General features: G+C 39.6%; 1 non-coding gene across 1 annotated transcript; it reads right to left on the reverse strand.

Annotated features, from left to right (window-relative positions):
* Positions 1–279: 279 nt before the first annotated feature.
* LOC130971439 (small nucleolar RNA R71) lies at positions 280–383 on the reverse strand. Its single transcript, XR_009082659.1, has one exon. It is a non-coding gene; the product is annotated as a small nucleolar RNA R71 (small nucleolar RNA).
* Between the last annotated feature and the right edge of the window lie 20,073 nt (positions 384–20,456).

A 20,456-nucleotide genomic window follows, 5' to 3' on the forward strand; every position in this document is an offset into this window, starting at 1 on the left:
CTGAAACCTCAACTAGTTGCTCTAATGCAATAAAACTGCAAGTTTCATGGACTTCTATCAGAAGATCCCTATCAGTTTTTAACTGAATTCTTGCAGATCTGTGAGACTGTTAAGACTAATGGAGTAGATCCTGAAGTCTACAGGCTCATGCTTTTCCCTTTTGCTATAAGAGACAAAGCTAGAACATGGTTGGATTTACAACCTAAGGATAGCCTGGACTCCTGGGATAAGCTGGTCACGGCCTTCTTGGCTAAGTTCTTTCCTCCTCAAAATCTGAGCAAGCTTAGAGTGGATGTTCAGACCTTCAAACAAAAAGATGGTGAATCCCTCTATGAAGCTTGGGAAAGATACAAGCAGATGATTAAAAGATGTCCTTCTGACATGTTTTCAGAATGGACCATGATAGATATATTCTATTATGGTCTGTCTGAGTTCTCTAAGATGTCACTGGACCATTCTACAGGTGGATCCATTCACCTAAAGAAAACGCCTGCAGAAGCTCAAGAACTTATTGACATGGTTGCAAATAACCAGTTCATGTACACTTCTTAGAGGAATTTCGTGAATAATGGGACGCCTCAGAGAAAGGGAATTCTTGAGATTGATGCTCTGAATGCCATATTGGCTCAGAACAAAATGTTGACTCAGCAAGTCAACATGATTTCTCAAAGTCTGAATGGATGGCAAAACGCATCCAACAGTACTAAAGAGGCATCTTCTGAAGAAGAAGCTTATGATCTTGAGAACCCTGCAATAGCAGTGGTAAATTATATGGGTGAACCTTATAGAAACACCTATAATTCATCATGGAGAAATCATCCAATATGGAAGGATCAACAAAAGCCTCAACAAGGCATTAATAATGGTGGAAGAAATAGGCTCATCAATATCAAGCCTTATCCATCATCTTCTTAGCAACAGACAGAGAATTATGAACAAAGCACTTCTAATTTAGCTAATCTAGTCTCTGATCTGTCTAAGGCCACTTTAAGTTTCATGAGTGAAACAAGATCCTCCATTAGAAATTTGGAGGCACAAGTGGGCCAGCTGAGTAAGAAAGTTACTGAAACCCCTCCTAGTACTCTCCCAAGCAATACAGAAGAGAATCCAAAGAGAGAGTGCAAGGCCATTGATATACTCAACATGGCCGAATGCAAGAAGGAGGGAGAGGATGCGAATCCCAATGAGAAAGATCTCATGGGACGTCTCTCAAGTAGGAAGGAGTTCCCTATTGAGGATCCAAAGGAATCTGAGGCTCATATAGAGACCATAGAGATTCTATTAAATCTCCTTCTGCCATTCATGAGCTCTGAAGATTATTCTTCCTCTGAAGAGGATGAAGATGTAACTGGAGAGCAAGTTGCTCAATATCTATGAGCCATCATGAAGCTGAATGCCAAGTTATTTGGTAATGAGACTTGGGAAGGTGAACCTACCTTGCTCATTAGTAAACTTAATACATGGGTTCAGCAAACTTTACCTCAAAAGAAACAAGATCCTGGGAAATTCTTAATACCCTGTACCATAGGCACCATGACCTTTGAGAAAGCTCTGTATGACCTAGGGTCAGGCATAAATCTTATGCCACTCTCTGTGATGGAGAAGATGGGAATCATTGAGGTACAACCTGCGTTATTCTCATTACAATTGGTAGACAAGTCAGTAAGACAAGCTTATGGATTAGTAGAGGACGTGTTAGTAAAGGTTAAAGGCCTTTACATTCCTGCTGATTTCATAATCTTAGACACTAGGAAGGAGGAGGATGAATGCATCATCCTTGGAAGACCTTTCCTAGCCACAGCAGAAACTGTGATAGATGTTAACAGAGGAGAATTAGTCCTTCAATTGAATGGGGACTACCTTGTGTTTAAGGCACACGGCTATCCTTCTGTAACAAGGGAGAGTAAGCATGCAGAGCTTCTCTCAGTACAGAGTCAAACAGAGCCCCCACAGTCAAACTCTAAGTTTGGTGTTGGGAGGCCACGATCAAACTCTAAGTTTGGTGTTGAATCCCCACAACTAAAGTCTAAGTTTGGTGTTAGGACTATACAACATTGACCTGATCACCTGTGAGGCTCCATGAGAGCCCACTGTCAAGCTATTGACATTAAAGAAGCGCTTATTGGGAGGCAACCCAATTTTTATTTATCTAATTTTATTTTTTTATTTTATTATTCTTTTATGTTTTATTAGGTACATGATCAGGTGGAGTCACGAAAAAAATATTAAAATTAAAAACAGAATTAAAAATAGCAAAAGAAAAATCGCACCCTGAAGGAAGGACTTACTAGCGTTTAAACGCCAGTAAGGAGTATCTGGCTGGCGTTCAACGCCAAAACAGAGCATGGATCTGGCGTTGAACGCCAGAAATAAGCAACACCCTGGCGTTCAAACGCCAGGAATGCACCCTGAGGAGAGCTGGCGCTGAACGCCAGAAACAAGCATGGAACTGGCGTTCGACGCCAGAAACATGCTGCACATGGGCGTTTAACGCCCAGAACATGCATCACTTTGGTGTTTAAACGCCAGAATTGCATGCAAAGGCATGTTACATGCCTAATTGGCGCAGGAATGTAAATCCTTGACACCTTAGGATTTGTGGACCCCACAGGATCACCTCAGGATCTGTGGACCCCGCAGGATCTCCACCTACCATATTCTCCCCTCTTCTCAACATTCATCCTCTCTTTCCAATAAACACTCTTCCCCAAAACCCTTCACCAATCACCTCAATCTCTCTTCCCAATTACCCCCTTCACCACTCACATCCATCCACTCTTCCCCAAAAACCCCACCTACCTTCAAAATTCAAAATTTCTTTCCCACCCAAACCCACCCTAAATGGCCGAACCTACTCCCTCTCCCCTCACTATATAAACCCCTCCATTCTCCTTAGTTTTCACACAACACAACCCCCCCTTCTACACCTTGGCCGAATACACCTCCCTTACTCTCATCCATCTTTTCTCTTATTCTTCTTCTTTTCTTTCTTCTCTTGCTCGAGGGTGAGCAATATTTTAAGTTTGGTGTGGTAAAAGCATAAGCTTTTTATTTTTCCACTACCATTGATGGCACCTAAGGCCGAAGAAACCTCTAGAAAAGGGAAACGGAAAAAGCTTTCACCTCCGAGTCATGAGAGATGGAAAGATTCATCTTCAAAGCCCATCAAGACCACTTCTATGATGTTGTGGCCAAAAAGAAGGTGATCCCAGAGGTCCCTTTCAAGCTCAAGAAAAATGAGTATCCGGAGATCCGACATGAGATCCAAAGAAGAGGTTGGGAAGTTCTAACCAACCCCATCCAACAAGTCAGAATCTTGATGGTTCAAGAGTTCTATGCCAATGCATGGATCACTAGGAACCATGATCAAAGTATAAACCCGAATCCAAAGAACTATCTTACAATGGTTTGGGGGAAATACTTAGATTTTAGTCCAGAAAATGTGAGGTTGGCATTCAACTTGCCCATGATGCAAGGAGATGCACACCCCTACACAAGAAGGGTCAACTTTGATCAAAGGTTGGACCAAGTCCTTAGGGACATTTGTGTTGAAGGAGCTCAATGGAAAAGAGACTCCAAAGGCAAGCCGGTTCAATTAAGAAGACTGGACCTCAAGCCTGTGGCTAGAGGATGGTTGGAGTTCATCCAACGCTCCATCATCCCCACTAGCAACCGATCTGAAGTTACTGTGGATCGGGCCATCATGATCCATAGCATCATGATTGGAGAGGAAGTAGAAATTCATGAAGTTATCTCCCTTGAATTCTACAAAATAGCCGATAAGCCCTCTTATTTGCCATCTTATTTGCCATCTATGTTACTCAGCTGGAGTTATCATAGAAGGAGACATCCTCATTGAGGAGGATAAACCCATCACTAAGAAAAGGATGGAGCAAACAAGAGAGCCCACTCATGGACCCCAAGAGACGCATGATGAAGCTCATCACCAAGAAATCCCGGAGATGCCTCAAGGGATGCACTTTTCTCCCAACAACTATTAGGAACAACTCAACACTTCTCTTGAAGATTTGAGTTACAATATGGATCAATTAAGGGTGGAACATCAAGAGCACTCCATCATTCTCCGTGAAATTAGAGAAGATCAAAGAGCAATGAAGGAGGAGTGATGATCGGATTTTTGACGGTTTAGAATTCACAAATGAATTCTCGTTGCAAGTATAGTTTCTAAACCAATCACTAATCCTTTCATACAAAAAGTTGTTTGTCACTAAAACAAACCCCTAAATTTATAAACCGAAGTATTGGACCTCGGGTCGTTCTCCCTAGGAATTGTAATGAAGTGTCTTGTTATTGGTTTGAGTTGTTTTGGGGTTTTGGATAAGAGGCATGAAAGTAAATGGCAAGAAAGTAAACTAACAACTATAAAAGGCTCTTGGCAAGGTATGAAAATTAGAAGTTCTATCCTAGTTATCCTTCTCAATTGTGATGAGAATTGTTCATTGCTACCACTTAGTTAACCCTTACTAAATAAAGGAAAGTCAAGTGGATGAATTGACTTGAGCCACAAGTCCTAGCCAACTCCCAAGGAAAGACTAGCTTTAGTGCACTCCAAACCAATTAGCAATCTCTCCAATTACCAATCAACAAAGGAATTAGATAACTCAAGTATTACTAATTACTCTACATAGGCCAAGAGGAACAAAATCTATACTATATCTAGAAGAGGCATTTCAACAAACACATAAAAGGCACTAAAAGTAAACAACATAAATTGCAAGAATTAAAGAGAGATCTAACTACAAAGGCAAGAGATTAACAATGGAAAAGCAAAGAAGAACAATTATTATGAATTACCTCTTATTGAATTGAAAGGAAATGGAAGGAACAATACTAGATCTACAACAAAATATAAGAACAATATAAAGGAAATTACAACAAAAGAATAGAAGAAGATGAATCTAACAACAAGGAATTGAAAGGTAGAAGTAGAAGAAAGCAAAGATTAAAACCTAGATCTAAGAACTAATCCTAATCCTAATCCTAATTCTAGAGAGAAGTGAGAGCTTCTCTCTCTAGAAACTAACTTCTAGATCTAAACTAATGAGTGTGTAATGAATTAATGAGTTGGAATCCCCCTTTTCTCTTCAATCCTTGGCTTTAAATAGCATCTTTGGCGCCAAAGTTGGTTGGGATTGGGCCCCACAACCCTTCAGAATTCGTTGGCCACGTTTTCATTAAAAAAATCACAAACCAACACCGACGCGTACGCGTCCATGGAGTGTTTCGCAGGTGCGCGCAAGCGCCAGGTGCGCGCGCGCGTCCATGGGCGAGTTCAACTTCTTTGACTTTTCATGATTTCTCCACTTTGCATGCTTTCCCTCTTCACTCCTTTGATCCATTCCTAGCCTTTTCAATCTGAAATCACTAACAAACATATCAAGGCATCTAGTGGAATCAAAGGGAGATTAAAACCATCAAGTTAAGGGTTGAAAAGCATGTTTTCACATCTAAGCATAAATAAGGAGACAATCACAAAACCATGCTATTTCAATGGATAAATGAGGGTAAAAGGTTATAAAATCCCCTAAAATCAATACAAGATAAACCGTCAAAACGGGGTTTGTCAACCTCCCCACACTTAAACCAAGCATGTCCTCATGCTTAAACAAAGAATGAAGTAAGGGTATGGCATTTATTCAATGGGAACTAACTAAATGCAATCTACCTATATGCAACTATCTAGATGAATGCAATTGCTTGGTCAAAATAAATTAATTCCCAAGAAGCATATATGAACAAGGGCTAAAGACTAACAAGTCTAATCCACAATTGATTTGAGTTATTAAATATTTTTACAAACTTGCATGAAAATTATGATCATAGGTGAAAACATGTAATTGAGCATCAAACCCTCACCGGATGTGTTTGCACTCTATTCGCTCAAGTGTTTAGGGTTGATTCACTCAATTCTCTCCTAATCATGCTTTCTAAGATTTGTTTTTCTTCTCACAATCAACAAATATTTCATGCATGCATACATATATCATGAGGTCTTTTCATAGGTTGTAATGGGGTTAGGGTCAAGGTAGGATGCATATTTGGTCAAGTGAGTTTGAAATTTGAATCTTCGATAAGCTTAAACTTTCCACCTAACCTATGTCATCCTATACAATTAAATTCCAACCTAACTACCCATTTTTCACTCTTTCACATACTCATGCATTCCCTTTTCATTTCACAACACTTATGCATTGATCTTTATTGAGCTTCACGTTGCTTTGGGGCATTTTGTCCCCTTTTTATTTCTTTCTTTTTCTTCTTTTTTTCTTTCTTTTTCTATTTTTTTCTTTTCCTTTTCCATATTATTTTTCTTTCCTTTTTCTTTTCTTTTTCTCATTTTTTTATATACAAGAGTATCAATACATAAGGTTTTACATTTGATCAACACATGAGTATGTACCCAATTCCCAATATTTTCACTAACAATACAAAATTACCCTTTTATTCACCCAATGTCCTAAGGTTCCCACACTTGAATGATACTCACACACTCTAGCCTAAGCTAATCAAAGATCCAAATAAGGACTTTTATTCTTTTTCGCTTTAAGGCTTGTAATGTGCTAAAATTAAGAACAAGTGGGTTAATCGTAGGCTCAAATTGGCTAACAAAGGAATATAAAAAAAACAGGGTTGGCTATTTGGATAAGTGAGCTAATGAAATGATGGCCTCAATCATATAAATGCATGAATACACAAAATAATGGACATAAAGAATCAAACAAATCCAAGATTACAATCATAGAAAGAGAATAATGCACACAAGAAGGAAAATAAGTGGTTATAAGATGTAACCACACCATTAGGCTCAAGTCTCACTTGCTTGTGTTCTTAGCTCAAAAAACATGATCCACAATACATATATATATGTGATTCAAGCAAGTTTAATGAAAAGTTTTCACTCAAATCAATTGGTGTGCCCTATAGATAGAAATCTTGAAAAATTCATTATTTTGACTAAGCTTATTGTGTATACATATGCAAAAATTAAGAGAATGCAAGTAAAAATCCTAAAATCCTAGAATGAAATGCAAAAGTGTTGGGATTAGAAACTTGTCACCCGAAATCGTCGAACGGTCGGACGACCTCCCCACACTTAAAAGTTTGCACCGTCCTCGGTGCACTCAAAGATGAGCAAGGGGGTACGGCGACTCTCCGGATTGCTACGTGTTCTTAGTCTTGCTTCCGTTATTGCTCGTGGTGCATTCATCATGAAAAACAAAAATATAACACCATAAGATGAGAAAACAAAAGCAAGGAAGCATACATTGTTGGAATGAGGTAAATCACTAGAATTGAGTGAGTGAATTAGTGTGACATTAAGAAATATTAGGTGTGTGAATTCTAAATTACGCGGTTTAGAACACACATTAGCATAAAAGTTATGTCACAAAAGAAGCATGCACTTTACTCATTCTACTTATGCTTGAGATGCTTTAAGTGAACTTGTAAGGTAAAACAAGCATTAAAGAAGCATGAAAGCATTCAAGTCAAACACATATGGATGCATATCATCATGAAATACAATGCATTAAGGTAAATGCACAATATCATCCATCAAGAGGTTGCCTAATCACGAAATAAGGCTCAAATCACATGGTGGCCAAATCATGTAATTCAAGAAGAGTTACAAGCTCGAAGGCAATTCTCATCACTTGGTATTTTTCAAAAGATAAGCATGAAAAAAAACTCAAGACCAAGTAGCAAAATATAACCTCAATCATAGGATCCAACAAAGATTATCTAAAAACATTAATGCTAAATTAGCATTTAGGCAATAAGGGGGAAGCAATGCATAGTAAACAAAGTCAATAATCCAACACTTATGATGAAAAGAGAGAAAATAAAATGAAAACTAGACTAAAACTAACTAATCAATGAACTAACTAACTAATTAACTAACTAACTAAAATAAATGGTTATCAATGGTGTTTGGAAGTTTTGGATGAGGGGTAGAAGAAGGGAAGAAGAGATGAGAAGGAAAGAAATGGAAAGGGGAGAAGAAAAGAAATGTGGTGAAGGAAGGAAATCTGCGCGTACGCGCGCATGCCGCGCGCGCGCATGCCGCGCGCGCGCAGATGGTTTATTTCGAGAGTGGCGCGTACGCGTCATGTGCGCATACGCGTGAATTGGTTTGTGCCTCAGGCCCAATTCCCGCATGGTGCAGGCCTAACTCTCGGGTCAAGGTATGGACGGTGGAACTTTTCAATCCACGCGTACGCGTGTATGACGCGCACGCGTGGATGGTCCAAAATGCTTGATGCACGCGTACGCACGCAGTGCGCGTACGCGTGGATGGTGCTCTGTTTTTCAAAAAATTTTTTTCTATGTTTTTGCACCAATCTAGGCATTCTAAACCTCCAAACAGCTACCAAAATACCATAAAACCTTATTTGACATACTAAACTACCAATTAGACTCATTAAAACAATCAAAACAAGAATTTAAACTAATTTTACCAATATGTACAAAAAGAGAAAATGAAAAGAAGTTACCATGGTGGGGTGTCTCCCACCTAGCACTTTTGTTTATTGTCCTTAAGTTGGACTTATGGGGAGCTCCTCTCAAGGTGGCTTGTGCTTGTACTCATCTTGGAACTTTCACCAATGCTTGGACTTCCAATAAGCTCCATCATGCAAGATTAATATCTCCAAGCTTTGATGGCGTTCTTCACAAACCATGGGCTCCCAATGTTGATCCTCATGTGTTCCCGGATCCCATATTTTGTCTTCACACCCATCTCCAAGTTGATTATCATTAATCCATGTGGGTGGTGAGCAAGGTGAATTCTCAACAAAGTGACCAAACATCCTTCTAGACCCAAGCAATCTAGTTATACACCAACCTTTACAATTAAGCTTTGAGCATGCAACCATAATGAACCTAGAATGATATTTTAAACCACTAACTATCTCCTTTTTACTCTTAAAGCCACAAATATGTCTTAGTTGACCATCCGTCTTAAGCAAACCATATTCAAGGGGAATAATAAAGCTTGAGCATAAGGAATTTACCCACTTGAATGAGAGAGTGGATGGTGGTGGCTTGGGGAGAGGTATTTCCAATGTGCTAGTAAACTCCACTCCCTTGTTTGTTTCTTTGTCAATCTCCACCTCTTCATAAACTTCTTCATTCCCAATCCTTTGTTCATCAACTTTCTCTAACTCTTCTCCATCACTCAAGTCATAAATGGGAGGGTGAGAGAAATCTACCTCCATATCACTTTCAAATTCATTGGGAGAAGGTTCTTCAAATTCAAAGGATTCTTCACCAAGAAGATTGGATGCATGATCTTCATCACCAAGGGAACTCAATTCTTGCTTCATTCCTTCCAAGTCTTCATTCAAAAATTGTTTTGGAGGTTGTGCACTTTCCTCCTCAACATCGAATTCAATCTTCTTGGAGAGGTTTTCTTCAATTCTACGTTCCCAAGGGGATTCCGCATCTCCTAGGTCTTCAACCACTTCTTCCTTTTCTTCAATGACCATAGGTTCCTCCAATTGTTCTAACACAAAGTAGCATCCCTCATTCTCCACCGGAGTTTCCAATCTCTCCTTCATGCTATGCTTTTCAATTGATTCTCCACATGTAACCATGGGAGTGCCTTGAGTACTCAAATATTGGGAGACTAAATTGCTTACTACCTTGGTCAAAGTAGCCATAAATTCTAGTGTCTCCCTTTGCATTTCTCCTTGCCCTTGAAGTATAAGGCTAAGGATTTCATCCATTGAAGATTGGAGTGGATAGGAGGGTTCATTGTCTTGGAGAAAGGGTTCATTATAGGAAGGTGGTTCTTCTTGGTAAGGTGGTGGTGTGTATTGAGGTGGTTCTTGGGAGTAGTAATCTTGGAATTGTGGTTCTATGTATGGCTCATATGGTTCAAAAGGTGGTTGGTGTAGTGGATATGAATCATGGTCATATGGAGGTGTTTGGTGAAAATAGGCTTGAGAGTGTGGTTGAGGCTCATGTTGAGGATATGACTCATAGACATATGGTGGTGGTTCTTGAAAGTCACAAGGAGATTCACCATAGCCATTGGATTGGTATGCATCATGGAATGGCTCTTCTTCATAGTGCATTGGTGGGGGTTGTTGCCATGAGGATTGATCATAAGCATATGGTTCCTCCCACCTTTGGTTATCCCATTCTTGATACACATTCTCATTATAGTTCTCATCACCTACAACATAGTTGTAATTACACTCATAGCCAAAGTGAGAATTCATAATGGAAAGAGAAAACAAAAATCAAAAGATATTGGAAAGCAAGAGAAATAAAATTCTACAACTAGCAAATAAAGCAAAACGCAAGATATTCACACTATTCACATATGTACAATAACCAATAACATAACACCATTGCAATTCCCCGGCAACGGCGCCATTTTGATGATCGGATTTTTGACGGTTTAGAATTCACAAATGAATTCTCGTTGCAAGTATAGTTTCTAAACCAATCACTAATCCTTTCATACAAAAAGTTGTTTGTCACTAAAACAAACCCCTAAATTTATAAACCGAAGTATTGGACCTCGGGTCGTTCTCCCTAGGAATTGTAATGAAGTGTCTTGTTATTGGTTTGAGTTGTTTTGGGGTTTTGGATAAGAGGCATGAAAGTAAATGGCAAGAAAGTAAACTAACAACTATAAAAGGCTCTTGGCAAGGTATGAAAATTAGAAGTTCTATCCTAGTTATCCTTCTCAATTGTGATGAGAATTGTTCATTGCTACCACTTAGTTAACCCTTACTAAATAAAGGAAAGTCAAGTGGATGAATTGACTTGAGCCACAAGTCCTAGCCAACTCCCAAGGAAAGACTAGCTTTAGTGCACTCCAAACCAATTAGCAATCTCTCCAATTACCAATCAACAAAGGAATTAGATAACTCAAGTATTACTAATTACTCTACCTAGACCAAGAGGAACAAAATCTATACTATATCTAGAAGAGGCATTTCAACAAACACATAAAAGGCACTAAAAGTAAACAACATAAATTGCAAGAATTAAAGAGAGATCTAACTACAAAGGCAAGAGATTAACAATGGAAAAGCAAAGAAGAACAATTATTATGAATTACCTCTTATTAAATTGAAAGGAAATGGAAGGAACAATACTAGATCTACAACAAAATATAAGAACAATATAAAGGAAATTACAACAAAAGAATAGAAGAAGATGAATCTAACAACAAGGAATTGAAAGGTAGAAGTAGAAGAAAGCAAAGATTAAAACCTAGATCTAAGAACTAATCCTAATCCTAATCCTAATTCTAGAGAGAAGTGAGAGCTTCTCTCTCTAGAAACTAACTTCTAGATCTAAACTAATGAGTGTGTAATGAATTAATGAGTTGGAATCCCCCTTTTCTCTTCAATCCTTGGCTTTAAATAGCATCTTTGGTGCCAAAGTTGGTTGGGATTGGGCCCCACAACCCTTCAGAATTCGTTGGCCACGTTTTCATTAAAAAAATCATAAACCAACACCGACGCGTACGCGCACAGCACGCGTACGCGTCCATGGAGTGTTTCGCAGGTGCGCGCAAGCGCCAGGTGCGCGCGCGCGTCCATGGGCGAGTTCAACTTCTTTGACTTTTCATGATTTCTCCACTTTGCATGCTTTCCCTCTTCACTCCTTTGATCCATTCCTAGCCTTTTCAATCTGAAATCACTAACAAACATATCAAGGCATCTAGTGGAATCAAAGGGAGATTAAAACCATCAAGTTAAGGGTTGAAAAGCATGTTTTCACATCTAAGCATAAATAAGGAGACAATCACAAAACCATGCTATTTCAATGGATAAATGAGGGTAAAAGGTTATAAAATCCCCTAAAATCAATACAAGATAAACCGTCAAAACGGGGTTTGTCAAGGAGCAACAAAGGCAAGAAAGAGACATAGAAGAACTCAAGGACATCATTGGTTCTTCAAGAAGAAAGCGCCACCATCACTAAGGTGGATTCATTCCTTGTTCTTATTTTTCAGTTTTTTGGTTTTTATGCTTATTATGTCATCTATATTTGTGTCTCTGTTACATGATCATTAGTATTTAGTAACTATGTCTTAAGGTTATAAATAATTCCATGAATCCTTCACCTCTCTTAAATGAAAAAATTTTTCTAATTCAAAAGAACAAGAAGTACATGAATTTCGAAATTTTCCTTGAATTTAGTTTAATTATATTGATGTGGTGACAATACTTTTTGTCTTCTGAATGAATGCTTGAACAGTGCATAATTTTGATCTTGTTGTTTATGAATGTTAAATTTGTTGGCTCTTGAAAGAATGATGAACAAAGAGAAATATTATTGACAATCTGAAAAATCATGAAATTGATTTTTAAAGCAAGAAAAAGCAATGAAAAAGCAAAAGTGGCGAAAAAAATAGAAAGAAAGAAAGAAAAAGCAAGCAGAAAAAGCCAATAGCCCTTAAAACCAAAAGGCAAGGGTAAAAAGGATCCAAGGCTTTGAGCATCAATGGAAGGAGGGCCCAAGGAAATAAAATCCAGGCCTAAGCGGCTAAATCAAGCTGTCCCTAACCATGTGCTTGTGGCATGCAGGTCCAAGTGAAAAGCTTGAGACTGAGTGGTTAAAGTCGTGATCCAAAACAAAAAGAGTGTGCTTAAGAGCTCTGGACACCTCTAACTGGGGACTTTAGCAAAGCTGAGTCACAATCTGAAAAGGTTCACCCAGTCATGTGTTTGTGGCATTTATGTTTCCGGTGGTAATACTGGAAAACAAAGTGCTTAGGGCCACGACCAAGACTCATAAAAGTAGCTGTGTTCAAGAATCAACAAAATTAACTAGGATAATCAATAACACTATCTGAAATTCTAAGTTCCTATAGATGTGAATCATTCTAAACTTCAAGGGAAAAAAGTGAGATGCCAAAACTGTTCAGAGGCAAAAAGCTACAAGTCCCGCTTATCTAATTAGAATTAATATTCATTGATATTTTGGGCTTTATAGTATATTCTCTTCTTTTTATCCTAATTTATTTTCAGTTGCTTGGGGACAAGCAACAATTTAAGTTTGGTGTTGTGATGAGCGGATAATTTATACGCTTTTTGGCATTATTTTTAGGTAGTTTTTAGTAGGATCTAGCTACTTTTATGGATGTTTTCATTAGTTTTTATGCTAAATTCACATTTCTGGACTTTACTATGAGTTTGTGTGTTTTTCTATGATTTCAGGTATTTTCTGACTGAAATTGAGGGACTTGAGCAAAACTCTGATAAAAGGCTGACAAAGGACTGCTGATGCTGTTGGAATCTGACCTCCCTGTACTCGAAATGGATTTTCTGGAGCTACAGAACTCCAAATGGCGCGCTCTCAACAGCGTTGGAAAATAGACATCCAGAGATTTCCAGCAATATATAATATTCCACACTTTATTCAAGATTAGATGACGTAAACTGGCGCTCAACGCCAGTTCCATGCTGCATTCTGGAGTCAAACGCCATAAACACGTCACGAACCAGAGTTGAACGCCAAAAACACGTTACAACTTGGCGTTCAACTCCAAGATAAGCCTCAGCTTGTGTAAAGATCAAGCTCAGCCCAAACATACATCAAGTGGGCCCCGGAAGTGGATTTATGCATCAATTACTTACTTCTGTAAATCCTAGTAGCTAGTTTAGTATAAATAGAACTTTTTACTAGTATATTAGACGTCTTTGATTGTAAGGTCTTTGACCATTTGGTTTTTTTATCACATTTTGGGGGCCTGGCCTCTCGGCCATGCCTGAACCTTCATCACTTATGTATTTTCAATGGTGGAGTTTCTACACACCATAGATTAAGGGCGTGGAGCTCTGCTGTACCTCAAGTTTCAATGCAATTACTACTATTTTCTATTCAATTCTGCTTGTTCTTATTCTAGAATATTCGTTGCACTTCAACATGATGAATGTGATGATCCGTGACACTCATCATCATTCTTACCTATGAACGCGTGCTTGACAACCACTTCCGTTCTACCATAGATCGGGCGCATATCTCTTGGATTCCTTAATCAGAATCTTCGTAGTATAAGCTAGAATTGATGGCGGCATTCATGGGAATCCAGAAAGTCTAACCTTGTCTGTGGTATTCCGAGTAGGATTCCGGGATTGAATGACTGTGACGAGCTTCAAACTCGCGATTGTTGGGCGTGATGACAAACGCAAAAGAATCAAGGGATTCTATTCCGACATGATCAAGAATCGACAGATGATTAGCCGTGCTGTGACAGAGCATTTGGACCATTTTCACTGAGAGGATGGGATGTAGCCATTAACAATGGTGATGCCCTACATACAGCTTGCCATGGAAAGGAGTAAGAAGGATTGAGGGAAGGCAGTAGGAAAGCAGAGATTCAATAGGGACAATTCATCTCCATACACTTATCCGAATTCTCACCAATGATTTACATAAGTATTTCTATCTTTATTTTATGTTTTTTTTATTATTATTATTCGAAAACTCCATAATCAATTATTATCCGCCTAATTGAGATTTACAAGATGACCATAGCTTGCTTCATACCAACAATCTCCGTGGGATCGACCCTTACTCACGTAAGGTATTACTTGGACGACTCAGTACACTTACTAGTTAGTTGTGCAGAGTTGTGACTAAGTGTGATTCACGTTTGAGAGCGCTACCAAGTTATTGGAGCCATTGTTGATGATCACAATTTCGTGCACCATGGTCCCATTGTTGTTGTTGCTGTCTGAGTTAGTTGACATCTTCTCTCAAGTGGTGGATATCTCCCTTCATCTGGGGTATGTCTCCTTGCAGTTGTTCCCTCCTTAATCTAAGGAAGGTCCTCTCAGGTTCACTATCGAAGGGGGATACAGTTCCTCCTCTTCTACTAGTCATACACTCAGCAAATACCCATCAGAGAACAAGTGAAGTGAAAGAAAATCTTGTTGAAGTTAGTGGTTAGCTTTGTTGATGCAATTAATCGAATAGTTAGAAGGATGGAAATATGGACAATGGATAAGTAAAATGATTCCAGCAATTGGATAGAAATAATAATAAAAAAAAGAGAAAAGAATTTAGGATCAATAAAAAATTAACAAGGTAGTTAAAATGCTTAATCTAGCTCTCTAATCAATTTAATCATTGTCAAATTCAAACCAATCCCCGACAACGGCACCATAAAACTTGATAAGTTCGGAATTCACACCACATAAAATTTTTAATGATGATTATGAATCCGCTCTTTTGGCAAGCGCACCAAAATTTTCGTCAAGTAATAACCCATAGTGGAGTGGGATCGTATCCACAGATATTGGTAGTTTTGAGCAATTTTAATCAATTGGTGAATTAGTCAAACTAAGAAAATAGATGGTGATTACAGAATTGTAAATGGGCAAAAAAGTGTAAATGACTGAAGAGTAAAGAAAGCAGTAAAGTGCTGGAATTAAAATGGCAAGAATGTGAAGGACTGAAGATTAAATGACTTAATTGTAAATGGGAATGGGGAATTGCAGAATATAAAGGAAAGCTATAAAGAAAGTGGTAGATGAGAATAGGAGAATTCATTGAGATCAGAAGATGTTGTCTCTTTGGATTAAATTCAGCTTATATCCTCTTCAATCATGCAACTCATTGACCTCTTGGCAATCATGATTGATTGATCCCCAATCCCTTGGTGACTCAATCTCTCAGATCTTTATCAATAGCCAACTCCTTGGTCTGATTGCTCATGAAGAGAGATATGCTTGGTCCCTAATTATAGCACACATCATCATAGGTCCAGGTAGAGGGAAGATTATATGTCACCATATCCAAAAACCAAAACCCAGATTCTACTCAAGTGTGAGAAGGGATTTCTAGCATGGTTTCATGTTTCCTTTCCCAAGGTTCCCATGAAACCCATTTTGCATTCAATCTCTTTTCAAAGATAATTGAACACTAGGCATTAAGAATGAAATTCCTTCTAGTAAATCAAAGAGAAGATGAAGAGAAGAAAAAATTCACTATCATTAATTCATCAAGTACAACAGAGCTCCCTCTCTCAATGAGAGGGAATTTAGCTACTCATAGCTTAGAGAAAAGTACTCAAGATGGAGAAGATGAAGTGGAAAGTGATCTAACTGCTTAACCCCTTTTTCAGTACTTCTTGGGGTTATTTATACTACACCTAACTCTCAAAATAAAAGAATTACAAAAGTGAAAAAGGAAAATTACAATTTGGAGGGAAAAGAAACTCAATAAGCGTGACTTCCCAGTTGGCGTGTGGCTGGCGCTTCAGTGGCGTGCCACATCCTCCTCCAATTCTGGCTTGGCGTGTCACGCCCAATCCCTCAAGTGGCACGCCCTTCTTCATTAACATCCCTGGCGTGCCACGCCTTCGAGCCAAAGTGGCATGCCCTGGCCTTTGTCCTCTTCTTCTTGCCTTTGGAAACTTGAACTAGCGTGGGACGCCCAGGGTCTGGCGTGCCACGCCCTTGTTGGATGCTTGATCCAGCTCTCTGGAAAGTTGACCCAGCGTGGCACGCCCAGGGTCTGGCGTGCCACGCCCTTTGTGAGCAGTTGATGCCTATGTTTGGCGTGCCACACCACGAACGCAAGTGACACGCCACAATGGCTTTTGCTTTCTAAATGACACTGGTGTGCCACGCCTGAGGTTCAAGTGGCACACCTAAGTGAGAAATAGTAGATGGTGTGCCACGCCTTAGACACCAAATGGCACACCCATGAGTTTTGGCCTCCTTCATCCTCTCTGAAAACTTATACCAGCGTGCCACGCCTAGAGGCTGGCGTGCCACGCCCATCGTCTTGCCCTGGTTCCAGTAGCTGGCGTGCCACGCCCAGCATTCAAGTGGCACGCCAAAGTGAAATTCTTGGACTGGTGTGCCACGCCTTCGATACCAAGTGCGCCTAGCCCTTGCTTTGGCTTCTTTGTGTGTTGCGTGCCACACCTGGTTGCTCAAGTGGCATGCCAAAGTGAGAATGAGAGCCTGGCGTGCCACGCCTTCGATCTCAAGTGGCACGTCCATGCCGTTTTAGGCTTTAACTTTCCTTCTGGAATCATGTACCAACGTGCCACGCCATGTTGCTCAAGTGGCACGCCCATTCATTTTTTGGTCCTTCAAGCTTGGCATGCCATGCCTGACTCCTCAAGTGGCACGCCTAAGTGACTTTTGAAACTAGCGTGCCACACCTTCGACATCAAGTGGCACGCCCTATGGTGAGTGATGGGCTAGGCGTTCCACGCCCAACCTGGCATGCCACGCCCCTTCAATGACCTTCAATGTTGCTTTCTGGAAAGTTGTATTAGCGTGCCATGCCCAACTCCTTGCGTGCCACGCCCATGTGATTGTTTGAGAACTCCTCTGGACTTTAGTACTGGCGTGCCACGCCCAGCTCCTGGCATGCCACGCCAGTGCATTTTTGTGGCGTTTGCTCCAAGTGGCACGTCAATTTTACACGCCCAACTTATTTTGTTGTTTTCTTCCCATTTTTGATGTCTTCTTCACCTGAAATTCAGCACAACTCATTTCAAAGGAATGTTCTAAAATATTCATCAATTATTGCATGAATTACAATGATCAAATGGGATTATGCTCTTTTGTAGTTTTTTTTATGCAAGAAAAAGGGTAGATGATGCAAGTAATCACAAAACAAAACAAAATCAGTGTTAGATAAATCATCGATGGATTCATCATCCAGGGATTCAGTGACAAATTTGAGAGCAACTCTTCTTATTTTTGTATCTTTTTTTAAATAGGTATTTTCAAAAGCAAGTAAGTTTCCTCTTAGATCATCATAGATCATTTCATCAATGCCACTACTCTCAGCTATTACAATAGCTTTGGTTTCCCACTCTTTAATGAGACATCTCAATATTTTCCTCACAAGCACAGATTCTGAATGTTTGATTCCCATAGCCTCCAAGCCAGTGATGATAATGTTGAATCCTTCAAACATTTCATCAATTATTTCTCCTTCCTTTATTGAGAACATTTCATATTCTCTGTTTAGCATGTCTATTCTGGATCTTTTGACTTGGAATGTGCCTTCATGAGTAACTTAAAGCTTGTTCTAGATTTTCTTTGTTGTTGTGCATCTTGATACCCGTCGGTATTTCGTCGAAGCTGACCGCACAATTAAGAAGATTGACAGCTTTGGTGTTAAGCTCTATTTTCTTCCTGTCATCATCATTCCAATCTGCCTCAGCCTTGGGAACAACCACACCATCAGCTCCTATTGTGGTTGGGAATTGTGGACCTTCCAGGATTATCAGCTCCTTGTTTTTAACTGTTTTACCTTTCCGGCAAGCTTGCAAACTTCTGTAGCACTTACTTAAAACCTTTTTACCAGTTTTAGGCTTTAAATTAAGGGAGAAATGATAAAGGAATGAAAAGGGTATTTTTAGTTATGAGTTTAGAGCCAGTGGCCTAGGTTTGGAAGGTTTGCGTAGTTCCTAGCTTGAATTGGTGAATGTTTGCTTGTAAAGTTTGTGGTTGAAGAGATATTTGAGGAGTTAGAAATTGGTGATGGTTATAATGAATTGAGAACTTGGAAAGCAATAATGAGGAAATTGTTGGATTATGTGGGAGTGTACGGAGCCTATATCTCCGGCGTGACAGATTTCTCTGATGCATGAGTAGTTGGATGTGAAGAGTGTGCTAGACATTAAATCCTTGGAATGATAGTGTTAGAAAGAGAATGTGCCAGGCACTATATCCTTGGAATGTTGAGAATTGATAATTGAAAGTGGATTGAGATGAGAAATGATGATGATTGGTGATGATTTGAGGTGGATGGACTTGTTGGATGTGGAAAGTGTGCCAGGCACTATATCCTTGGAATGATAGTGTGCCAGGCATTATATCATTAGAATGATTTATGATGAAATAGATGTTGTTATTATTTTCCTTCTCTACCGCAAGAGTGTGCCAGGCACTATATCCTCGGAATGAGCATGCAAGTGTGCCAAGCACTATATCCTTGGAATGATTGTGTGACAGGCACTATATCCTCGGAACAAAAGCGTGCCAGGCGTTATATCCTCGGATGTGGTAGAAAGGCGACATCCGAAAGGATATGTCGGGTTGGCATTCATAGACCGAGAAGTGATATCACGAGCCAATAGGACAGGCATTCATCATGTGCATCTACTATGTGTTTTGTTTGCTTTGCCTAATTGCATCTCTTGCCTAAATGAATAATATGCTTATTTGCTAGTTGTTTTACTTGCTGTACATGTATATTACTTGTGTTTTACTTGCTTGCATTAATAGGGATTGTCTGGCGTTGAGGAGGTTTGGTAGGCGGTGGCGATAGGATCGCACGGAGGTTAGGTTGGCAAAGGCTGTGGGATACGGCGGTGTGATTAGTATTAGTTAGAATTTTCCTAAGTTTAGATAACCCGGTTTATGGTTTAACTTCTTTATTTATTTATTTTATTCTAAGCTTGAATATCCGTATTCGATGTAAAGTTCTAGGATTGCCTTTGGCGTCCCGGAGTCTTATATCTTACATTATTGGGCACTGTTACTGTTATGAGGGTTACCTGAAACTGTAGATCGACTCGGATAAGATCTTCTGTACTGGTCGGCACTGTGTGTCCGACTTGATGGTGGTGGCCGGAGCCGCCGTGTTCGACTTGTTGGACTGGAGGGTTGTGCTGATCCTTCATCACCGGAGGGTGGTGGTACCTGCAAGGGACTCCGATGCTTAAGTTAGCAAAGGTATTAAGCAGTTTTTTAGTAGAATCAGAGTATGAGTTATATTTGGGTGCTCCACTATATTTATAATAGTGTAGAGTGACCTTTCTGGAGATAAGATAGTTATCTTGTCTTATCATTGAGTGAAGTTATCTTTATCTTTAGGGGAACCGCCCTTATCCTTCTAGGCTTGGGCTGCCTTTAGATTTGGGTCGTGTACCTCTGTTTGGGCCTTCTTGGGCCTCTGTAGCAGTTTGGTCGACCTCTTGAAAAAGAGGTCGGGTAATCCTGGTCTGAACAGGTCGGTCGACTTGTCTCTAGTCAGCCCGGGTCGTATAGCTCGACCCAGGGCATGAACAGTTACGATACATGAGAACCCCCGATTCTCATTCCATACTTTGCTGCTATTTTTCAGATGCAAGTCGTAATTCACCTTGGTGAAATTGCGGACATAGTGGCAGAGCGGAGTATGGTTTCTTCCTGGTTTATTTCTGTTTTATTTTGTTGTAGTGCTTTCTTTCACCCTTTTTGTTTTAGACTTTATGGCCTTAGAGGTTTACTTGAGAGATAAGTTGTATAAGCTGTTTTTACTCCAAAACTCTATATTTTTCTATTTGTAACTAGAAAATCTGAAAGAGTCAAGAAACCGCCTGCTTATTTGAAGGACTATCATTGTATGATAACCTACACAACTTACTCTAGCAACTTTGACAACTCTAACTCTTTATATCCTATCTCACAACACTTGTCATATGATAAACTAACCCCAAAATATAAGTC

Source organism: Arachis stenosperma, chromosome 3, assembly GCF_014773155.1.
Source record: "Arachis stenosperma cultivar V10309 chromosome 3, arast.V10309.gnm1.PFL2, whole genome shotgun sequence".
Classification (NCBI taxonomy): Eukaryota; Viridiplantae; Streptophyta; class Magnoliopsida; order Fabales; family Fabaceae; genus Arachis; species Arachis stenosperma.